Genomic DNA, 24,650 nt, shown 5'->3' on the forward strand with positions numbered 1-24,650 from the left:
GAGGGGGTGTCCATATGGGGCGGGGGGGTCTCTATGGGGCAGGGGGGTTCTCTATGGGGCAGAGGGGTTCTCTATGGGGCAGGGGGGGTCTCTATGGGGCGGGAGTGTCTCTATGGGGCAGGGGGGTTCTCTATGGGGCAGAGGGGTTCTCTATGGGGCAGGGGTTGTCTCTATGGGGCAGGGGGGGTCTCTATGGGGCAGGGGGGGTCTCTATGGGACGGGAGTGTCTCTATGGGGCAGGGGGTGTCTCTATGGGACAGGGGGGTCTCTATGGGGCCGGAGGGGGTGTCTCTATGGGGCGGGGGGTGTCTCTATGGGACAGGGGGGGTCTCTATGGGGCGGGGGGGTGTCTATGGGACGGGAGTGTCTCTATGGGGCGGGGGGTGTCTCTATGGGACAGGGGGGGTCTCTATGGGGCGGGGGGGTCTCTATGGGGCGGGGGGGGTTCCCTATGGGGCGGGACGGGGTGTCCATATGGGGCGGGAGTGTCTCTATGGGGCAGGGGGGGTCTCTATGGGGCAGAGGGGTTCTCTATGGGGCAGGGGGGTCTCTATGCGCCGGGGGGTTCTCTATGGGGCAGGGGGGGTCTCTATGGGGCGAGGGTGTCTCTATGGAGCGGGGGTGTCTCTATGGGGCAGGGGGGGTTCCCTATGGGGCAGGGGGGTCTCTATGCGCTGGGGGGTTCTCTATGGGGCAGGGGGTTCTCTATGGGGCGGGGGTGTCTCTATGGGACAGGGGGGGTCTCTATGGGGCAGGGGGGTCTCTATGGGACAGGGGGTGTCTCTATGGGGCAGGGGGGTCTCTATGGAGCGGGGGGGTCTCTATGCGCCGGGGGGTTCTCTATGGGGCAGGGGGGTCTCTATGGGGCGGGGGTGTCTCTATGGGGCCAGACCCCTCTATGGGGCCCAATGTGGAGGTGCCCCCCCCCCCCCCCCCCGCCCTCAGGAATTTGTCACCTCGCGAGGACACTTTGTCACCGCGGCGATGACAAAGTGGAGCCGTGTCCGGGGACAGCTGCCAGACCCCCCCGGCCCCACAGCGGCCCCACAGCGGCCCCACAGCGGCCCCACAGCAGCGCGAGAGGGGCGAGATAACGCCCCCCCAGCATGTCCCGATATAGAAGCGACAGGGACGGGCTGTCACCACCCCCCGGTGTGGGGACATTGGCCAGGGACCCCCCTGTCCCTGCCCCACAGGCGTCCCCCAAACAGAGACCTCCCTGTCCCTGCCCTAGAGAAACCCACAAATAAGGGAGCCCTGCCCCATAGAATGCCCCAAATGGGACCCCCCTGTTCCTGCCCCATAGACACCCCTTAAGTAAGGGAACCCCTCTCCCATAGACAACCCTAAATGTGCTCTGCCAGGCCCTGCCCCACAGACCCCCCCCCACAAAAGGGACCCCCCATAAAACGCCCCAAATGGGAACCCCCCGTCCCTGCCCCATAAAACGCCCCAGACAGGACCCCCCTGTACCTGCCCCATAGAACCGCCCCCCAAACAGGGACCCCCCTGTACCTGCCCCATGAACACGCTCCAGTAAGGACCCCCCTCCCATCCCTGCCCCACAGGCTCCCCCAAATGGGACCCCTCCAGCTCTGCCCTATAGAACCACCCCCAAACCCGGCATCCCCCGGATCTGCCCCACAGTTCACGCTATGGGGCGAGCACGGGGGGCTCAGACCCCTCAGCACCACGGAGACATCACGGGGTGGGGGAGGGAAGGGTGGGGCCGCCCCCTCCCCTTCCTTTATCAGCCCCCTCCTCCCCTCCCCACTGCTCCTCCCCCTGCCACCTCCCCCCACAGCGCCCTATAAAAGCTGTGGGGCCGCGGGGCTGCCAAAGGCGCTGCTGTGGGGCAGAGACAGAGGGTGGGGGGCGAGGATGTGGGGAGCATTTGGGGTGGGCACAACGGTTGTATGGGGAGGCTGTGGGGTCTGTGGGGCACCCACCGTTTGGGTGGGTTACAGGGTGGGTTGTGGGTCACAGAGGGGATCTGTGGGGCACGTGGGAAGCCTGTGGGATCTATGGGGCACAGAGGATTTGTGGGGTGCACAGGGGTCTATGGGGTACATAAGGGTTCTGTGGGGTACGTGGAAAAGCTGTGGGTTCTGTGGGGGCCGGCCACAGTGGGGTGAGTTACAGGGCCTCCAGTTTCTATGGGTCACAGGGTGGCTTGTGGGGCACAAGGAGGGTCTATGGGGCAGGCATGTCCTTTACTGGGGAGGGGGGGGGGTCACAGTGGGCCCATGGGGCACATAGGGTGGGCTATGGGGTGCATGGGAACGCTGTGGGTTCTACGGAGGGGGCAGAGGGGTCTGTGGGGTGCAGCCCCTCACCCCCGTGTCCCCACAGATCCCTCCATCCAACCCACCGGACCTACAGACTCCAGGTGAGGGGGGGGGGGGGGGGGCTGGGAGGGCAACCAAGGGACTCGGGGTGGGGGTGAATGGCTGTCGGGGTCTGTTCCCCTCCCTGTCCCCCTCCCCATCCCCCCCAAGTGACACTGTCCCCATGGGGCAGATGGTGGACGTGGTGTCGGTGTCACTGGGAGGTCTGGGATGGCCGTGGCACTCCATGGATGACCACGGGGGTCAATCAATCAGTGACCGCGGGGGTCAATCAATGACCACGGGGGTCTATCAGGGGGCTGTGGGTGGGTGAGAGTCTGTCCCCACCCCCCCAGGTGACACTGTCCCCCAGGACAGATGGCGGACCCGGTGTCGGTGACACTGGGGGGTCAGGGATGGCCTTGGGGGTCAATCAGTGACCATGGGGGTCAATCAATGGCCATGGTGGCCCACTGGTGACATTGATGACTGTGGGGGGTCAGTGGGTGGGTGAGGGTCTGTCCCCGTGCCCCCAGGTGACACTGTCCCCCAGGACAGACGGCGGACGCGGTGCTGGTGACATTGTGGGGTCAGGGATGGCCTTGGGGGTCCATCAATGGCCATGGAGGTCTATCAATGACCGCGGGGGTAAATCAATAGCCGTGGTGGCCCATTGATGACTGTGGGGGGGTCCATCGAGGGGCTGTGGGTGGGGTGAGGTCTGTCCCCACCCCCCCAGGTGACACTGCCCCCCAGGACAGATGGCGGACCCGGTGTCGGTGACATTGTGGGGTCAAGGATGTCCGTGGCACTCCATGGATGACCACGGGGGTCAATCAATCAGTGACCGCGGGGGTCAATCAATGACCACGGGGGTCTATCAGGGGGCTGTGGGTGGGTGGGAGTCTGTCCCCACCCCCCAGGTGACACTGCCCCCCAGGACAGATGGCGGACCCGGTGTCGGTGACATTGTGGGGTCAAGGATGTCCATGGCACTCCATGGATGACCACGGGGGTCAATCAATCAGTGACCGCGGGGGTCAATCAATGACCACCGGGGTCCATCGAGGGGCTGTGGGTGGGTGAGGGTCCATCCCCACCCCCCCAGGTGACACTGTCCCCCAGGACAGATGGCGGACGCGGTGCTGGCGGCTCTGGGCGCGGCGGCGCCGTTCCTGCGGCCGGGCGAGCGCGAGCGCCTGGCGGCCACCACGCGTCCCTTCGACCCCCGCGCCGAGTGCTTCGTCCCCCACCCGGGACACGAGTTCGTGCGGGGCCGGGTGGTGGAGAGACAAGGGGGGAGCGTCACCGTGGAGACCGAGCTGGGAGAGGTGACACTGGGGGGTCACGGGGGGCTTGGGGACATGTGGGGGTCACAGGGGTCTCAATGGGACATCGAGGGGGTGTCGCTGTGGAGACCGAGCTGGGAGAGGTGACGTGGGGAGGGTCATGGGGGGCTTGGGGACATCGAGGGGGTGTCACCGTGGAGACCAAGCTGGGAGAGGTGACCTGGGGAGGGTCACGGGGGGCTTGGGACATGAGGGGGTCACGGGGGTCTCAATGGGACATCGAGGGAGTGTCACTGTGGAGACCGAGCTGGGAGAGGTGACATGGGGGGTCATGGGGGACTTGGGGACATGGGGACCTTGGGGAGGCTCACAGGGCTCTGGGGGAGGGTCATGGGGGGCTCGGGGACATGGGAGGGCCACAGGGGTCTCAATGGGACATCAGGGGGATGTCACTGTGGAGATTGAGCTGGAAGAGGTGACATCAGGGGGTCACAGGGGGCTTGGGGACATGGTGGGTCACAGGGGTCTCAATGGGACATCGAGGGGATGTCACTGTGGAGGCTGACCTGGGACAGGTGACATGGGGAGGGTCATGGGGATCTCAGGGACAATGGGGACCTTGGGGAATGTCACAGGGCTCCAAGGGGGGGTCATAGGGACCTTGGTGTCATGGGGAGCTTGGGGACATTGGGGGTCACAGGGGTCTCAATGGGAAGTTGGGGGGATGTCACTGTGGAGACCGAGCTGGGAGAGGTGACATGAGGGGGGTCACGGGGACCTTGGGGAAGGTCACAGGGCTCTGGGGACATCATGGGGACCTTGGGGTCATGTGGGGGTCACAGGGGTCTCAATGGGATGTTGGGGGGATGTCACTGTGGAGACCGAGCTGGGAGAGGTGACATGAGGGGGGTCACAGGGACCTTGGGGAAGGTCACAGGGCTCTGGGGACATCATGGGGACCTTGGGGTCACGGGGGGACTCAGGGACGTGGGAGGCTTGAGGAGGGTCACAGGGCTCTGGGGGGTTAAGGGGAGCGAGTGAAGGGGCGGCACGGGGGGCATCAACATGGAGACCAAGTTGTGAGAGGTGACATGGGGGGGTCATGGGGGTACGAGGGTCATGCAGGCCTTGGGGGGGTTGACGGGTGACACGTGGTGGAGTTCCGGGGGAGGAATGTCACTGAGGACACCGAGCTGGGAGAGGTGACACGGAGCGTCACGGAGGGCTTGGGGAGGTTCACGGGGGGCTTGGGGGGCCAAGGCGGATGCATGTTGGAGCTGGTTGAGGGGGTGTCACTATGGAGACTGAGCCAGCAGAGGTGACTCGGGGGCTCTAGGGGGGTGGGGGGGGGGGGGGGCTTGGGGTCATGGGTAGCTTGTGGGAGGGTCATGGGAGGCCTGTGGTGGAGCTGGGGGTGGGATGTCACTGTAGGGAGCAAGATGGGAGAGGTGACACAGGGGAGCCACGGGGAGCCTGTGGTCCTGGGGGCCTTGGCAGGGTCACAGGAAGTTCACTGGGGGGTCACAGGGGGCTTGGGGGAATCATGGGAGGTGCATGATGGACTTGTGAGGCGAGGAGGCCACTGTGGAGACCGAGATGGAATTGGTGACATGGGGGGATTACTGGGGGACTCACAATCGCGGGAGGCCAAACCCCTCCCACATGGAGCACCCCCCACCCCCGATGACCCCCCTGACCCCCACCGTGTCCCCCCAGACGGTGACGGTCAAGGAGGGGGACGTGCACCAGCAGAACCCCCCCAAGTTCGACAAGATCGAGGACATGGCCATGCTGACGTTCCTGCACGAGCCCGCCGTGCTCTTCAACCTCAAGGAGCGCTACGCAGCCTGGATGATCTACGTGAGACCCCAAAAATGGTGGGGGGGTGGCAGTGGGGACCCCAAAAATGGGGGGGGTGGGAGGGAGGTGGCAGTGGGGACCCTGCCCCAAAGCTCAGGAGGGGCTGGAACCATGGGGGAGCTTCTGGGGACACCTGAAATCTGGGGGGGGGGCTTCCAGGGGGGTCTGTGAGGAACCTGGAGCAGTCAAGGTGGTACTTGGAACTTGGGGGGCTATTTCAGATCACTTTGGGCCACCTAGATTCCAGAATGTCACATCCTCGGACGCCCTGAATCCCCCAGACCCAAAATGTCCCATTTCCAGCCCCACAGTGTCACATCCTTGGCTCCCCCAGCCCCATCTCCAGCCACCCTGGACCCCCCAAAACCCCACACCACCCCTTCCCATGCCCCTTGTCTCCCCACACCTGATTGTCCCCTCTTGGGGGGGTGTCCCCATGCGGGGTGTGTCACCCCCAACCCTCCGTTTGTCCCCCCCCAGACCTACTCGGGGCTGTTCTGCGTCACCGTGAACCCCTACAAGTGGCTCCCGGTCTATGACCCACAAGTGGTGGCCGCCTATCGGGGCAAAAAGCGCAACGAGGTCCCCCCCCACATCTTCTCCATCTCCGACAACGCCTACCAGTACATGCTGACAGGTGGGACCCCAAAAACGGGCCCGGGGACACCTGGGGCTCACGTGGGCACAAGGGGACATCCAAGGCCCTCTGTGGTTCCTCTCAGTTTTGACCCAGCTCAGATGGGAGGGTCCAGAAACCCAACATCTCCCTCACCTTTGTCCCACCTGGGAGGGTGGAGAACTCCAACATCTCCCTCACCTTTGTCCCACCTGGCAGGGTCCAGAACCCCAACATCTCCCTCAGTCCCACCTGGCAGGGTGGAGAACCCCAGCCACACCTCAAAACCACCCAGTTTCTCCCCCAACCTCCCCTGGTCCTTACCTGGGAGGCTGGAGACCCCCAAGACCCCCAATTATCTCCCGGCACCTTGGTCCTCACCTGGGGGGGTTGGAGAACTCCAAACCCCAGACCCTCAACATCTCCCCAGCCTCATCCCATCTGACCTGCTCCTCACCTGGGGAGAGCTGAAGACCCCCAAGACCCCTCCTCACCCCCTGACCCCTCTCTCCTCCCACAGACCGCGAGAACCAATCCATCCTCATCACGTGAGTCCCCAACCCTGAGGCCGCCCCACAGGTGTGGGGTGGGACCAGGTCCCCCAGGTGACCCCCGTGACCCCTCAGCGACCACCTGGTGACCCCCTTGCCCCCCCCCAGCGGCGAATCGGGGGCGGGGAAAACGGTGAACACCAAACGTGTCATCCAATACTTCGCCAGCATCGCCGCCATCGGCGACCGCAAGAAGGAGGCGGCCAACAGCAGCAAGGTAGGGCAGGGCCCGGCCACGCCCCCCGGGGTGGGGAGGGTCCCCTGGCCGTGTCCCCACCCGCGGTGTCACCCCCACCCCAGGGCACCCTGGAGGATCAAATCATCCAGGCCAACCCCGCGCTCGAGGCCTTCGGCAACGCCAAGACCGTGCGCAACGACAACTCCTCGCGATTCGTGAGTGGGGCGGGGCCTGTGGGGCGGGGCCTGGGTATGTGCGTCACACTGATGGGGTGGGGCCCATGGGTGGGTTCCATGGGGCAGGGTCTATGGGGTAGGGCCCATTGGGTGGGGCCTGTGGGACAGGTCCTGTGGGGGGAGTCTGTGGGGTGGGGCACATAGATGGGGTGGAGTCTGTGGGGTGGGGCCTATGGGGTAGGGTTCATTGGGTGGGGTCTCTGGGGTCTGGTCCATGGGGCAGGGCCTATGGCCCCTCACAACCCTCCCCCACCGCCCTTCCAGGGGAAATTCATCCGGATCCACTTCGGGGCCACCGGGAAGTTGGCGTCGGCCGACATCGAGACCTGTGAGTGGCCACAGGGTGGTGGGAGCGGGGGTTGGCCGCTGTCCAGCCTCTGTCCACGTGTCCAGAGTCCTCCTCGTCCCTCTGTCCACTTCCTCATCCTTCCATCTCCTCACGTCTCCATCCATCCCTCCTGCCCTCCACATGACCATCGCTCTTCCTGGTTGATGGATCCATGAGTTGTCCGTCCCTCCACCCATCTCCTCATCGCTCCATTCCTCATGTCTCCCTCCCTCCCTCCCTCCCCATGTCCACCCTTTGTCCATGGCTGAGAGATCCATGAGCTCTTGTCCATCCCTCCAACTCCTCATCCCACCATTTCCATCTCCTCATCAATCCATCTCCTCATCCATCCATCCATCCATCCATCCATCCATCCATCCATCGATCCATCCCTCCACATGTTCATCTCTCCATCCCTTTCCATGGTTGAGAGATCCAACAAACAGGTGTCCTGTCCTGTTGTCCATCCCTCCGTCTCCTGATCCCACCATTCCCATCTCCCCATCCATCCATCCATCCATCCATCCAGCCATCCGTCCATCCGTCTGTCCATCATCCATCCATCATCCATCCATCATCCATCCATCATCCATCCATCCATCCATCCATCCATCCATCCATCCATCCATCCATCCATCCATCCATCCACACGTTCATCCCTCCATCCCTCTCCATGTTTGATAGATCCAATGAGCTGGTGTCCTGTCCTGTTGTCCATCCCTCCATCTCCTCGTCCCACCATCCATCTGACCCTCCACCTCCTCATCTTTCCATCTCCTCGTGTCTCCATCCAACCTGTCATTTATCCATCCATCTCTACATCCATCCATGTGTCCATGTCTCCGCCCCTCTCCTCATCCCACCACTTCCTCTCCATCCCTCTCCTCATCCCACCTTCTCCCCATCCACCCTCCCAGACCTCCTGGAGAAGTCTCGTGTCATCTTCCAGCTGAAGGCGGAGCGGAACTATCACATCTTCTACCAGATCCTCTCCAACAAGAAGCCAGAGCTGCTGGGTGAGCTGGGCCACCACCGCGGCCTCCGGGCTTCTCCTTCCCCCTCTTCCTGAAACTTGGGGTGGGTTGGGGAGACTGGGAACTCAGTGGTGTCTCCATCCCGCACCAGAGATGCTGCTGGTCACCTCCAACCCCTACGACTACGGTTACGTGTCCCAGGGCGAGGTGACCGTGGCCTCCATTGACGACGCCGAGGAGCTGTTGGCAACTGACGTGAGCAGGGATGGGTGGAGAGAGGGATGAGTCCATGGATGGATGGATGGATCCATGGATGGATCCATGGATGGGTCCATGGATGGATGGATGGATCTGTGGATGGATGGATGGGTCCATGGATGGATGGATGGATGGATGATGGATGGGTCCATGGATGGATGGATGGATGGATGGATGATGGATGGGTCCATGGATGGATGGATGGATGGATGATGGATGGGTCCATGGATGGATGGATGGATGGATGGGTCCATGGATGGATGGATGGATGGATGGGTCCATGGATGGATGGATGATGGATGGGTCCATGGATGGATGGATCCATGGATGGATGGATGGATGGATGGATGGATGGAGATGGATGGATGGATGGATGGATGGATGGGTCCATGGATGGATGGAAGGATCCCTGGATATAGAGGTCCTCAAATGGGTGGATGAGTCCATGGATGGATAGATGCTTCCATGGATCAATGAGTCCTTAGAAGGAGGGATGGAGGGATGAATGGATGGATGGGTCCTCAGATGGATTTGCGAATATATATGTCCTCAAATGGATGGATGAGTCCATGGATTGATGGACTAAGTCCTCAAATGGATTGATGGAAGAATCCATGGATAGGTGAATCCATGGATGGATGGATGGATGGACAAGTCTGTGGTTGGATGGATGAAATTCTGAAATAGATGGATGGATGGATGGATGAGTGCACAGACGGATGGATGGATCCAGGATAAATGAATCCTGAGCTGGACAAATGAATCCATGGATTAATGAATGAGTCCATGCACAAGTCCTTCAAGTGGACAAGCCCGTGGCTGGATGTGTCCCCATTGGCCAGCTGGGCCAATGAATGGGAATGGCATTGGGAGGTACCCTCCGGTGGTGACCATCACAGGTGGTGACCAGCAGAGGCCATGCCCTCACCTGGCCCCTCCCCCACCCCCTCCACCCCTCCCAGAGCGCCTTCGATGTCCTGGGCTTCACGGCCGAGGAGAAGGCCGGCGTCTACAAGCTGACGGGGGCCATCATGCACTTCGGCAACATGAAGTTCAAGCAGAAGCAGCGGGAGGAGCAGGCGGAGCCGGACGGCACCGAAGGTGGGTCGGGGCGAGGGGGTGACAGGTCAGGGAGGGGTCACCAGGTGAGGTGGCACCTGACCACGAGTCTCCCGCTCCACAGATGCCGACAAGTCCGCGTACCTGATGGGGCTGAACTCGGCCGACCTGCTCAAGGGCTTGTGTCACCCACGCGTCAAGGTGGGCAACGAGTACGTCACCAAGGGGCAGAGCGTCCAGCAGGTCTACTACTCCATCGGGGCCTTGGCCAAGGCTGTCTACGAGAAGATGTTCAACTGGATGGTGGTGAGGATCAACAACTCGCTGGACACCAAGCAGCCACGGCAGTACTTCATCGGCGTCTTGGACATCGCTGGCTTCGAGATCTTTGATGTGAGGCTCGAGGCAGGGCAGAGGCGTTGGGCCTTGCAGGGGTGGCGTTGAGCCAGCTGGGTGTTGAGTGGATCTCCTGCAGCTTCATGGTGACCTTGGGTGGGAATTTGGGTCTTTGTGTTGATGTCATTGTGTGTTGCATTGACCTCATTGATCTCCTTTAGGTGTTGAGTTGACTTTCTTGACCCCACTGGGTGTTGTTTTGAACCCTTTGGGTCTCAGGCTGACCCCGCTGATGTCATTGGACGTTCTGCTGACCCTACTGTGTGTTGAGTTGTCCCTGTTGACCCCCATTGGGCATCACTTTGGCCCTAGCAGGTGTTGAGTTGTCCCCATGGATCCCATTCAACATTGTCTTCACCCCACTGGATGTCAGACTGACCCTGTCCATCCCATTGGGCATCACTGTGACCCCACTGGGTGTTCAGTTGACCCTGTTGACACTATTGCTCCTTGAGCTGGCCCTGTTCAGTGTTGAGTTGACCCCATGGACTCAGTTGGCCCCACTGGGTGTTGAGTGGACCCCATGGACTCAGTTGGCCCAGTTGGGTGTTGAGTTGACCCCATGGACTCAGTTGGCCCAGTTGGGTGTTGAGCTGGCCCTGTTCAGTGTTGAGTTGACCCCATGGACTCAGTTGGCCCCATTGGGTGTTGAGTGGACCCCATGGACTCAGTTGGCCCAGTTGGGTGTTGAGCTGGCCCTGTTGGTGTTAAGTTGACCCCATGGACCCAGTTGGCCCCACTGGGTGTTGAGTGGACCCCATGGACTCAGTTGGCCCCATTGGGTGTTGAGTTGGCCCTGTTGGTGTTGAGTTGACCCCACGGACTCCTTTACCCGCCTCTCCCTCTCCTCCCCCAGTTCAACAGCTTCGAGCAGCTGTGCATCAACTTCACCAACGAGAAGCTGCAGCAGTTCTTCAACCACCACATGTTCGTGCTGGAGCAGGAGGAGTACAAGAAGGAGGGCATCGAGTGGGAGTTCATCGACTTCGGCATGGACCTGCAGGCCTGCATCGACCTCATCGAGAAGGTACCACCTCCCCCAGGGCCTCCAGGGGCTCAGGGGGCTGAGGGAGGAGGGTCGGTCCAGTTGGAGCCCCTCAGGTGCCCCAGGAGCGGCTTTTGGGTTGTCCTTGGTGCCCTTCTCGGCCAACAAGGTCTGCTTGTCCACAGCCCATGGGGATCATGTCCATCCTGGAGGAGGAGTGCATGTTCCCCAAGGCCTCGGACATGACCTTCAAGTCCAAACTCTACGACAACCACCTGGGCAAGTCGGCCAACTTTGGGAAGCCACGAAACGTCAAGGGCAAGTCCGAGGCCCACTTCTCGCTCACCCACTACGCCGGCACCGTGGACTACAACATCCTGGGCTGGCTGGAGAAGAACAAGGACCCCCTCAACGAGACGGTGGTGGGGCTCTACCAGAAATCTGCCCTCAAGCTCTTGGCCCACCTCTTCTCCAACTACGCGGGCGCAGACTCTGGTGGGTGATGGAGGGGTGAAGAAGAGTGTACCCACAGGAGTTGTCCTTGCTCCCACCTCATCCCACCGCTCTCCTCCGCAGGCGGTGACAGCGGGAAGGGGAAAGGAGCTAAGAAGAAAGGATCCTCCTTCCAGACGGTCTCAGCACTGCACCGGGTGAGGAACCTGCACTGGATCTGCTGTGGGGCAGGGGGAGGACAACCCCTGGTTTAGAAGGTGGTCCCACCACCCCCCAGCCCCTCCCCTGCTCTCCCATTGGTCCCTCTCCCCTCTCCTCCCCAGGAGAACCTCAACAAGCTGATGGCCAACCTCAAGACCACCCACCCCCACTTTGTCCGCTGCCTCGTCCCAAATGAGCGGAAGGAGCCAGGTGAGCCGAGGGTGGGGATGGGAGGTTGGGCTCGTGGCTGACCCCTCACCTGTGTCGCCCACAGGTGTGATGGACAACGCCCTGGTCATGCACCAGCTCCGCTGCAACGGGGTCCTGGAGGGAATCCGCATCTGCCGCAAGGGCTTCCCCAACCGCATCCTCTACGGGGACTTCCGCCAGCGGTGGGGACACGGAACGGGTTTAGGGAGGGGGGACAACCCCACCGGGGCTGAACTCAGGGGTCGTGTCCTCTGTGGCCCCCAGGTACCGCATCCTGAACCCCGCGGCCATCCCCGAGGGGCAGTTCATCGACAGCCGCAAGGGCGCCGAGAAGCTCCTGGGCTCCATCGACATCGATCACAACCAGTACAAGTTTGGGCACACCAAGGTGAGATCATGTGCTCCTGTTCCCTGTGGTCCCACCATCGCTCAGGTGTAGTGGACCCCATGGTCCCACCATTCACGTGTCCATCTGTCCCTCCCTACGTCCATCTGTTCCTTCTGGACCCCTACCCCATCCTTCCACCCACTACAACCAGTTTGATCCCACTGGGTGAGATCTCATGGTCCCTGTTCCCTGTGGTCCCACCATCCGAGGTGGACATGGACCTCGTGGTCCCACCATCCGAGGTGGACATGGACCTCGTGGTCCCACCATCAGAGGTGGACATGAACCACGTGGTCCCACCATCAGAGGTGGACATGAACCATGTGGTCCCACGATCCTAGGTGGACATGTACCTCGTGGTCCCACCACCTTCTCCCCTCAGGTCTTCTTCAAGGCAGGGCTCCTGGGGCAGCTGGAGGAGATGCGGGATGAGCGCCTGTCCCGCATCATCACCCGCATCCAGGCGCGGGCGCGGGGGCAGCTCATGCGCCTCGAGTTCAAGAAGATCGTGGAACGCCGGTGAGACAGGGGTGGGCCTTCTGCTCACCTGGTCACCCGGTTGGGGATGTGGTGGCACCTGTGTCCTCCTCCTCACAGGGACGCGCTGCTGGTGATCCAGTGGAACCTCCGGGCCTTCATGGGGGTGAAGAACTGGCCGTGGATGAAGCTCTACTTCAAGATCAAACCCTTGCTGAAGAGCGCGGAGACAGAGAAGGAGATGCAGGTGGGAGGGGTGGGCAGGGCAGGGTGGGACCACTGATGGTCTGGGGGGGTGTTGGATGAGGGTCTTTGACCTGCTCGGGGTCTCCTGGAGCAGAACATGAAGGAGGAGTACGGGCGGCTGAAGGATGCCCTGGAGAAGTCGGAATCACGGCGGAAGGAGCTGGAGGAGAAGATGGTCTCCATGCTGCAGGAGAAGAATGATCTCCAGCTCCAAGTGCAGGCTGTGAGTCAGATCACCCCAAAACCACATCATGAGTGTGACCACCACCCTCACCACACCCTGGGGCAATCCCGCTTCACTTGCTGTCCCCCCGCCAAAACAGGAGCAGGACAACCTGAATGACGCTGAGGAGCGCTGTGACCAGCTGATCAAGAACAAGATCCAGCTGGAGGCCAAGGTGAAGGAGCTGACAGAACGGCTGGAGGACGAGGAGGAGATGAACGCTGAGCTGACAGCCAAGAAGAGGAAGCTGGAGGACGAGTGCTCGGAGCTGAAGAAGGACATCGATGACCTGGAGCTGACCCTGGCCAAGGTGGAGAAGGAGAAACACGCAACTGAGAACAAGGTGAGGATGGGGAGAGGCCTTGGCCTCAAGGTGAGGGGACTTGGGTCTGCTCGGCCTTGTTGGGTTGGGCTGAGGAGACTCAAGGCTGGTTGGGTTGGGTTGGGTTGGGTTTGTGAGACATAAAACTGGTTGAGTTGGGTTGAGAAGACCCAAGGCACTGGTTTGAGTTGAGGAGACCCAAGGCTGGGTGGGATATGTTAGGCTGAGTTGAGGAGATCCAAGGCGGATTGGGTTGAGAAGATCCAGTGTTGGTTGAGTCAGGCTCACCAAGAAGACCCAAGGTGTTTTGGGTTTTCCTGCATTGAAAGGATCTCATTGGCCAAGGTGAAATCAACCTCCCCCAACTCTGCCCCACCCTGGCACTGAGCTGGAGTCCGGACACTTCTCCCACAGGTCAAGAACCTGACGGAGGAGATGGCGGGGCTGGACGAGACCATCGCCAAGCTGACCAAGGAGAAGAAGGCTCTGCAGGAATCCCACCAGCAGACACTGGACGACCTGCAGGCCGAGGAAGACAAGGTCAACACCTTGACTAAGGGCAAAGTCAAGCTGGAACAGCAAGTGGATGATGTGAGTGTGACTGGTCCCACCCCAGGCCCTGCTGAAGAACTTCTGGGGCAGAGGTGAGCAAAACTTGAGGTTTCTCCCCATTTCTGTGTTCCTGCACAGCTCGAAGGCTCCCTGGAGCAGGAGAAGAAGATCCGTATGGACCTGGAACGGGCCAAGAGAAAACTGGAAGGTGACCTGAAGCTGACCCAGGAGAACATAATGGATCTGGAGAATGACAAGCAGCAGCTGGAGGAGAAGCTCAAGAAGTGAGGCTGGATCCCCCTGCCACGTGAGGTCCAGTTGAAGGTCACAGGTGAGGCCTCATTTGCCCCCCCTTCTTCCACAGGAAGGAGTTTGAGATCCACCAGCAGAACAGCAGGATTGAGGATGAGCAGGCGCTGGCTCTGCAGCTCCAGAAGAAGCTGAAGGAGTTACAGGTCGGGGGGAAGTTGGGACTGTGTCTAGTTCAGTTGGACTGGAGAATCTCCAGGTGGTTGGGTTGAGTTGAAGAGTATCCTGATGGTTGAGTTGGAGAGTCTCAAGGTGGTTGGGCTGAGTAGAAGAGGCTCCATTTGGTTGGGTTGGCGTAGGTTGGGTAGAGGAGTCTCTGACTGGTTGGGCTAGGCTGAGTCTCCAGCAGGTTGGGTTGACCTGAACAGTCTCCAGTTGTAGAGTTGGGTTGAGTGGAGAGGTTGGGTGAATCCCACCCTGCCTCTCATCTCCCTCTTGGCGCGCAGGCGCGGATCGAGGAGCTGGAGGAGGAGCTGGAGGCGGAGCGGACGGGCCGGGCCAAGGTGGAGAAGCAGCGCTCGGAGCTGTCACGGGAGCTGGAGGAGCTCAGCGAGCGGCTGGAGGAGGCCGGCGGCGCCACCTCGGCGCAGCTGGAGCTCAACAAGAAGCGGGAAGCGGAATTCCAGAAGCTGCGGCGGGACCTGGAGGAGGCCACGCTGCAGCACGAGGCCACGGCGGCCGCGCTGAGGAAGAAACACGCCGACAGCGTGGCCGAGCTGGGCGAGCAGCTGGACAACCTCCAGCGTGTCAAGCAGAAGCTGGAGAAGGAGAAGAGCGAGCTCAAGCTGGAGCTGGATGACCTCAGTGCCAACGTGGAGCAGCTGATCAAGTCTAAGGTAGGAGGAGGTTGAGATGGACAGCAGAGAATCGTGGGATGGTTTGTGTGGGACAGGACTGCTGGGATCATCCAGTTCCATCAACCCTTAGGGAGGGACACCTTCCACTAGACCAGGCTGGGTTGGATTAAGATGGGGCTGAAGAGTCTCCAACTGGTTGAGTTGGGATGAGCATCCACTTGGGTTGAGTTGCTTTGAAGTACCTTCAGCTGGTTGAGCTGAAGAGTCTCCACATAGCTGACTTGACCTGAGGTGGTTTGAAATGAAGACTCTCCACGTGGTTGGGGTGGGTCGAGTGCAGGGTTGGGTGAATCCCACCTGGGGACACCTTCCACCAGACCAGGTGGCTCCAAGGCCTGTCCGGCCTGGCCTTGGACACCTCCAGCAATGGGGAATGTCCACTCCACGGTAGCCTCCAACCCCATCCCTCCTCTGGCCCTGCCCTGCAGGTGGCCATGGAGAAGGTGTCGCGCTCCATGGAGGACCAGGCTGCCGAGCACTTGGCAAAGCTGGAGGAGACCCAACGCGTCCTCAACGATGCCAACACCCAACGGGCCAAGCTGCAGACGGAGAACGGTGGGAGCTGACCCAGGGTGGCCCCACCCCTGCCCCACAGCTGCACCCCCATCCCCCACCCCGCCTTATCTCCACCCCCCACCTGAAGCTCCACCCACCCGTGCAGGTGAGCTGTCGCGGCAGCTGGAGGAGAAGGAGGCGCTGGTGTCCCAGCTGACCCGCGGGAAGGTGTCCTACACCCAGCAGCTGGAGGACCTGCGGAGGCAGCTGGAGGAGGAGATGAAGGTGGGGTCTGGTGGGGGGTGAGAAGACCTGGGGGGGTCCAGGTGGGTCACAGGTGTCCTTCACCCTTGTGGTCACTGGTTCAGAATGGTTGGGTTGGCTGGGTCCGTCTACAGGTAGTTCCACCATAGAAGGTCCAGTGTGGGCTGAGTTGGTCTGGTGGGGGTTGGGTTGATCTATGTAATGTCCAAGGAGGGTTGGGTTGGTCTGGAGTAGGTTGGGTTGGTCTATGGAAGGTCTGGCTGGGTTGAGGTGATGAAGACCAGCTCCTGCTGAGCTAGAGACACCAAGAAGCTCAAGCTGACTTGGATCCAATGGTCTCACCTTCTCCTGAAGGTGTAAGGAAGGTTGGGTTGATGTGGAAGAGGTTGGGTTGGTCTATGGAAGGTCCAAAGGTAATTGGGTTGGTCTAAAGTGGTCTAAGGGGGGTTGGGTTGGTCTATGGAAGGTCCAAATAGGGTTGGGTTGGTTTATGGAAGGTCTGGCTGGGTTGTGGCAATGAAGACCAGCTCCTGCTGAGCTGGAGACCCCAAGAAGTTCAAGTTGACCTGGATCCAATGGTACCACCTTCTCCTGAAGGTGTAAGGAAGGTTGGGTTGATCTGGAAGAGGATGGGTTGATCTACAGAAGGTCTGAGGAAGGTTGGGTTGGTCTAATTAGGGTCCAAGGAAAGTTGGGTTGGGTTGGCCTGGAGAAGGTTGGTTTGGTCTGCAGAAGGTCTGGTTGGGTTGTGGTGATGAAGACCAGCTCTTGCTGAGCCAGAGAAACCCAAGAGGACTCCAGGTGACCTGGAACCAACAGTGCCACCTTCTCCTCACCAGGCCAAGAACGCGCTGGCGCATGCGCTGCAGTCAGCCCGGCACGATGGGGACCTGCTGCGGGAACAGTACGAGGAGGAGACCGAGGCCAAGGCTGAGCTCCAGCGCTCGCTCTCCAAGGCCAACTCCGAGGTGGCCCAGTGGAGGACCAAGTATGAGACAGATGCCATCCAACGCACCGAGGAGCTGGAGGAGGCCAAGTGAGTCATGGCCCCACGGGTGGAGCTCCTGTGGGGTCAGGGTGGAGACCACCTTTGGGAGAATGTTCTGGAGAAGGTTTTGGAGGAGGCCAAGTGAGTCATCGCCCCATGGGTGGAGCTTCTGCGGGGTTAGGGGTGGAGACCATCTACAGGAGACATTTTGGAGATTTTAGAGGTTAAGTCATCTCCTCATGGGTGGAGCTCCTGTGGGGTCAGAGGGGTGGAGACCACCCACTGGAGAAGGTCCTGAAGAAGGTCCTGGAGGAGGCAGAGTGATCTGGAGATGGTAGAGGAGATGCAAGAAGAACCTTGGCCAATGGCTGGGTGGGAGAAGGTTCGAGTGGCCCCACCTGGCCTGCGGGTGACCTCAGGTGGTCCCTGGGGCAGGAAGAAGTTGGCACAGCGGCTGCAGGAGGCCGAGGAGGCCGTGGAGGCCGTCAACGCCAAATGCTCCTCACTGGAGAAGACCAAGCACCGGCTGCAGAACGAGATCGAGGACCTGATGGCTGACGTGGAGCGGTCAAACGCGGCTGCCGCTGCCCTGGACAAGAAGCAGAGGAACTTTGACAAGGTGGGCAGGTGTGGCAGGTTGGGGGTGGCTGGGTGGGGCCAGGTGGCTGTGGGGTGACACCTGGCTGTCCCCAGGTGTTGGCCGAGTGGAAGCAGAAGTTTGAGGAGTCGCAGACGGAGCTGGAGGCGTCACAGAAGGAGGCCAGGGCTCTCAGCACTGACCTCTTCAAGCTGAGGAACATCTACGAGGAGTCCCTCGAGCACCTGGAGACCTTCAAGAGGGAGAACAAGAATCTCCAAGGTGACACCACAGGTCCCTCTGCCCACCTGGGCGTTCCCCACCCATTCCCACGGGGTCTGATGGGGTCTCACCTGGGCAGAGGAGATCTCGGACCTCACGGAGCAGCTCGGCGCCGGCAACAAATCCATCCACGAGCTGGAGAAGGTCCGGAAACAGCTCGATGCCGAGAAGCTGGAGCTCCAAGCTGCTCTGGAAGAGGCTGAGGTGGGACAAGCCCCATCCCACCTGATCCCTGCATTCTCCTGGTCCATCCTCTGTGGTCCTCAAGGTCCTCTCTGTCCTCCCAAGGCCTCCCTGGAGCACGAGGAGGGGAAGATCCTGAGGGCGCAGCTGGAGTTCAACCAGGTGAAGGCGGAGTACGAGCGGAAGCTGGGTGAGAAGGAGGAGGAGATGGAGCAGGTGAAGCGCAACCACCTGCGCGTGGTGGAGTCGCTCCAGACCTCACTGGACGCCGAGACTCGGAGCCGCAACGAGGCCCTGAGGCTGAAGAAGAAGATGGAGGGCGACCTCAACGAGATGGAGATCCAGCTCAGCCACGCCAACCGCGGCGCCAATGAGGCCCAGAAGCAGGTCAAGGCTCTGCAGGGCTACCTGAAGGTACCTGTCCATGCGGTGTGGAGGGGTAGGAGATGCCTGAAGGTTCCATGGAGATATGGAGGTGCAGGAGGTACCTGAAGGTTCCATGGAGATATGGAGGTGCAGGAGGTACCTGAAAGTACCTGTCCATGCGGGGTGGAGGGGTAGGAGATACCTGAAGGTTCCATGGGGACATGGAGGTGCAGGAGGTACCTGAAGGTACCTGTCCTGCAGGATATGGAGGTACCACCTCAAGGTATCACAGGGACATTGGGGCGTAGGAAGTATCTGAAGGTATCTGTCCACAGGGACATTGAGGTATAAGAGGAATACGGGGGTATAGGAAGTACCAGAAGAAACCTGTCCATGGGGACCTTGGGGTGTTGGAGGTCCCACCACCCAACAGGGGTGGTTCAATGGACCTTCCCCTCCCTCCCCACCAGCCCATAGTTGGGTGGACCCACCACCCATTCCCACCCCATGGCTGGGTGGACCCACCACCCTCTCCCCACCCCATGGGTGGGTGGACCCACCACCCCTTCCCACCACCCCCCAGGACACACAGCTGCAGCTGGACGATGCGGCAAGGGTCGGGGAGGACCTGAAGGAGAACGTGGCCATGGTGGAGCGCAGGAACACGCTGCTGCAGTCAGAGCTGGAGGAGCTCCGGGGCCTGGTGGAACAGACCGAGAGGGCCCGGAAACTGGCCGAGCAGGAGCTGATCGAGGCCAGCGAGAGGGTCCAGCTCCTCCACTCACAGGTGAGACCTCACCTGCCAGTCAGGAGAGGGGCCACCTCCATCCAGGGATGCTCCAGGCCAGGAGAAACAGCTCTGATTGCTAGCTTGGGGAGCTCAAGGTGGCTCAGAGTGGTGCAGACCCAACGTCCCCCCCTCCTCCTGAAGGGTTAATCTGGAGGAGGTTGGGTTGGTCTAAAGAAGGTCCAAGGAGGGTTGGGGTTGGTTGGAGGAGGTTGGGTTGGTCTCTGGAAGGTCTGGTTGGATTGGGGTGATGAAGACCAACTCTCGCTGAGCTGGAGACCCCCAAGATATCTCCAGCTGACCCAGACCCAACAGTGCCACCTTCTCCTGAAGGTCTCAGGAGGGTTGGGTTGGTCTGGAGGAGGTTGGCTTGATCCATGGAAGGTCCAAGGAACACTTGGTTGGTCTACAGAAGGGTGGTGTCCATTTCTGTGTTGTGTCACCAAGATCTCCAGAAGATCCTTCAACCTGCAGAGATAAGCAGGGGTCTCCAAGGCCTGGGGGTTGTGAGGGACAGGGCAGCTCCCCAGGGACACCTCCCGAGGTCCCTCCCTGTCCCCCCAGAACACCAGCCTCATCAACCAGAAGAAGAAGATGGAGGGTGACATCTCCCAGCTGCAGACAGAGGTGGAAGAGGCCGTCCAGGAGTGCCGGAATGCCGAGGAGAAGGCCAAGAAGGCCATCACCGACGTGAGTGTCACGGTGGAGCCGTCACCGGGGCCACCACGGAGGACGTGCCATGGACCCCCTGCTTGTCCCCCCACGGGCAGGCGGCCATGATGGCAGAGGAGCTGAAGAAGGAGCAGGACACGAGCGCGCACCTGGAGAGGATGAAGAAGAACATGGAGCAGACCATCAAGGACCTGCAGCTGCGGCTGGACGAGGCCGAGCAGCTGGCGCTCAAGGGGGGCAAGAAGCAGCTGCAGAAGCTGGAGGGGCGCGTGCGGGAGCTGGAGAACGAGCTGGAGGCCGAGCAGAAGCGCAACGCCGAGAGCGTCAAGGGGCTGCGCAAGTCCGAGCGGCGCGTCAAGGAGCTCAGCTACCAGGTGAGACCATGGAGGTGAGACTCAGGTACCACGTGAGACCATGGGGATGAGACCATGGGGATGGGTGAAGGAGCTCAGCTACCAGGTGAGATCACGGAGCTAAGACTCAGGTACCAGGTGAGACCATGGAGGTGAGACTCAGGTACCAGGTAAACCATGGGGATGAGACCATGGGGGTGGGTCAAGGAGCTCAGCTACCAGGTGAGACCACAGAGATGAGACCACGGAGGTGAGACCATGGAGCTGAGACCATGGGGGTGGGTCAAGGAGCTCAGCTACCAGGTGAGACCATGGAGGTGAGACTCAGGTACCATGTGAGACCATGGGATGAGACCATGGGGGTGAGTCAAGGAGCTCAGCTACCAGGTGAGACCATGGGGATGAGACCATGGGGGTGGGTCAAGGAGCTCAGCTACCAGGTGAGACCATAGCGGTGGGTCAAGGAGCTCAGCTACCAGGTGAGACCATGGAGATGAGACTCAGCTACCAGGTGAGAGCACCTGGGCAGGTCATGGAGATCAGGTACTGATGAGACCATTGAGGTGGCTCATGGAGCTCAGCCACCAGGTGGATCAAACTCCCCACCACCTGGGTAAGTCAAACTTAGCTACCAGATGATGCCACCACAACACAGCCTCTCTTCAGTCACACCTGTGGGGGATCAAACATGGGCAGAGATGGTGGCCCCAGGAACGTGGTCCACCCACAATGTTGACGGGGTGACCACAGGGACACGGGTGACCCAAGACATTGACTGCGTGGGCACAGGGACAAAGATGACCCAGAACATTCATTGGGTGACCAAAGGGATGTGGGTGACCCAGAACATTGACCTTGTGGCCAGGTCGGGACACAGGAAGTCTCTGGGAAGGGAAGCTGAGGCCCAGGAGTTCTGGCTGTGCTCTGGTCCAGTGTCCATCCCTGTCCCTGTTCCCCCAGACGGAGGAGGACAAGAAGAACCTGCTGCGGCTGCAGGACCTGGTGGACAAACTGCAGATGAAAGTCAAGGCCTACAAGAGACAGGCAGAGGAGGCGGTGGGTGAATGGGACAGAGGGAGGGAGGGAGGGAGGGAGGGAGGGATGGATGGATGGATGGATGGATGGATGGATGGATGGATGGATGGATGGATGGATGTTGGATGGATGTTGGATGGATGGATATTGGATGGATGTTGGATGGATGATGGATGGATGGATGGATGGGTGGATGATGGATGGATGATGGATGGATGGATGATGGATGGATGGATGGATGGATGGATGGATGGATGGATGGATGGATGATGGATAGATGATGGATGGATGATGGATGATGGATGGATGGATGATGGATGGATGGATGGATGATGGATGATGGATGGATGGATGATGGATGGATGATGGATGGATGGATGATGGATAGATGATGGATGGATGATGGATGATGGATGGATGGATGGATGGATGGATGGATGATGGATAGATGGATGATGGATGGATGGATGGATGGATGGATGGATGGATGGATGGATGGATTGATGGGTGGATGGATGATGGGTGGATGGATGGATGATGATGGATGGATAGACAGACGCTTGAAGCCATCTCAGCTGTGGGGGTGGCAGGAGGATGTCCTTCCCTAGAACCAACCCCCCCGACCCACTGTTCCTCCAGGAAGAACAGGCCAACACCAACCTGGCCAAGTTCCGGAAGGCGCAGCACGAGCTGGATGAGGCCGAGGAACGCGCGGACATCGCCGAGTCCCAGGTCAACAAACTGCGGGCCAAGAGCCGCGACATCGGAGCCAAGGTAGGACCTTCTGTCACCTCCTGTCACCCCCTGTCATCCCCTGTCACCCCCCACAGCTGCCCCACAACCCCCCCTGGACCTTCTGTCTTCTCTCCCACACCACTCCAGAAGCTGCATGATGAGGAGTGATCCATCCCTATGAAGGACTCGCCATGAGTGGCCCACCACCATGAGTGACTCCACTGCCACCACGAGGGACACACCATGATGAAGGTCCCATCATGACAATGACTGACCAACCACGATGATGAGGGACCCACCATCACCATGAGGGGTCCATCACCCCATATTGAGGGACTGACCACCATAGCAGACTCCCCACCATGATAAGAGACCCATGACTACCACGATGAGTGACCTGCCCCCGTGCTGAGGGATCTGCCACCACCATGAGGGACCAGCCATGGTGACACCATGAAGGACCCCCCACACCACAATAGGGGACCTCCCCACCATGATACACGTCACTCACCACCACCAAGATGGACCCACAATGATGATGAGATGAACCCACCACCACCATGATGGACCCATGATGATGATGATGGACCCACCATCATGAGTGACTCCCAAACCCACAGTGGACCCTCTCCCCACTGGTGACACCCCCTAGCCCCTGTCCAAGACGAGGGGACCCTGACGCCATCATGAATTCATTAATGAGCCACAGAAGGGACACAATGTCCCCTCGGCCACCCTGCCCCACCCCACCCCACCCCAAAAACACGACCCTGAGCAGCACCAGCTGTGGGACAAGGTTTAATTTTTGGGGTGGGGGATGGTGGACTGGACCCAGAGGACAATGGGACAGTGGTGGGGGACGGTGACCATTAGCTGCCCTCCATGTCAGGATCTGGAGGAGGAACAGTTGGAGATGGTGGAGGAAGAGGATCAATGTGTCCCCGAACCCCACCCAAAGGTGCCCCAGATGTCCCCTCACCTTACCCAAGGTTGCCCCAGATGTCTCTCCACCTTACCCAAGAGTGTCCCCCAACCCCACCCAAGGGTGTCCCAGGTGTCCCTCACCTTACCCCAATGGTGTCTCAGGTGTCCCCCATCCCACCCAAGGGGTGTCCCAGGTGTCCCCCACCTCACCCATGGATAACCCAGGTGTCCCCCAACCCTAGGGTGTCCCAGGTGTCCCCAGCCCCACCCATGGACATCCCAGGTGTCCCCCAACCCCACCCCAGGATGTCCCAGGTGTCCCCAGCCCCACCCCAGGGTGTCCCAGGTGTCCCCCACCTCACCCATGGATAACTCAAGTGTCCCCAGCCCTACCCATGGATAACCCAGGTGTCCCCAACCCCACCCTAGGGTGTCCCAGATGTCCCCTCACCTTACCCCAGGGTGTCCCTAACCCCACCCCAGGGTCTCCCAGGTGTCCCCACCCCACCCCAGGGTCTCCCAGGTGTCCCCAGTGCCCCTCACCCTGTCCCAGGGCCACCCGCGTGCGGAAGGTGACGAAGGTGTCGAAGGCGAAGACCAAGGCCAGGAGGAGGCTGAAGGTCTGGGGGGAGGGGAAAGGGGCGTGGCCCGGTCACTCGGGGGCGGGGCTCAAGGAGGGGGCGGGGTTTGGGGACACTCACGAAGGTGGTGGCAGCCAGGGCGTCACGTGAGGAGGCCAAGGCCACCAGGGCCGCCACGAGGAAGATGAGGGTCCCACTGATGGCCCGGAGCAGGTCCTGGAGGGACAGTGGGGGGGACACCATGGGGACACCAGGGGATGGGGGTGGTGACAGTGGGGACACCATGGGGACACCAGGGGGACACCAGGGGATGGTGACAGTGGGGACACCATGGGGACACCAGGGGGACACCAGGGGATGGTGACAGTGGGGACACCATGGGGACACCGGGGGATGGTGACAGTGGGGGACGCCATGGGGACACCGGGGGGGTGGGGGTGGTGACAATGGGGACACCATGGGGACACCAGGGGGATGGGGGTGGTGACAATGGGGACACCATGGGGACACCAGGGGATGGGGGTGGTGACAGTGGGGACACCATGGGGACACCGGAGGGGTGGGGGTGGTGACAATGGGGACACCATGGGGACACCAGGGGATGGGGGTGGTGACAGTGGGGGACGCCATGGGGACACCGGGGGGGTGGGGGTGGTGACAATGGGGACACCATGGGGACACCAGGGGATGGGGGTGGTGACAATGGGGACACCATGGGGACACGGGGGGATGGGGGTGGTGACAATGGGGACACCATGGGGACACCAGGGGGATGGGGGTGGTTACAATGGGGACACCATGGGGACACCAGGGGGACACCAGGGGATGGTGACAGTGGGGACACCATGGGGACACCATGGGGACACCAGGGGATGGGGGTGGTGACAATGGGGACACCATGGGGACACCATGGGGACACCAGGGGATGGGGGTGGTGACAATGGGGACACCATGGGGACACCATGGGGACACCAGGGGGACACCAGGGGATGGGGGTGGTGACAATGGGGACACCATGGGGACACCATGGGGACACCAGGGGATGGTGACAGTGGGGACACCATGGGGACACCAGGGGATGGGGGTGGTGAAAATGAGGACACCATGGGGACA

At 60.8% G+C, this 24,650-nt stretch overlaps 1 pseudogene; it reads left to right on the forward strand.

Annotated features, from left to right (window-relative positions):
- The first annotated feature begins 2,362 nt into the window (after positions 1-2,362).
- On the forward strand, positions 2,363-22,752 carry LOC128790134 (myosin-6-like; annotated as a pseudogene).
- Positions 22,753-24,650: the final 1,898 nt, after the last annotated feature.

Source organism: Vidua chalybeata, chromosome 1 (genome assembly GCF_026979565.1).
Source record: "Vidua chalybeata isolate OUT-0048 chromosome 1, bVidCha1 merged haplotype, whole genome shotgun sequence".
Taxonomy (NCBI): Eukaryota; Metazoa; Chordata; class Aves; order Passeriformes; family Viduidae; genus Vidua; species Vidua chalybeata.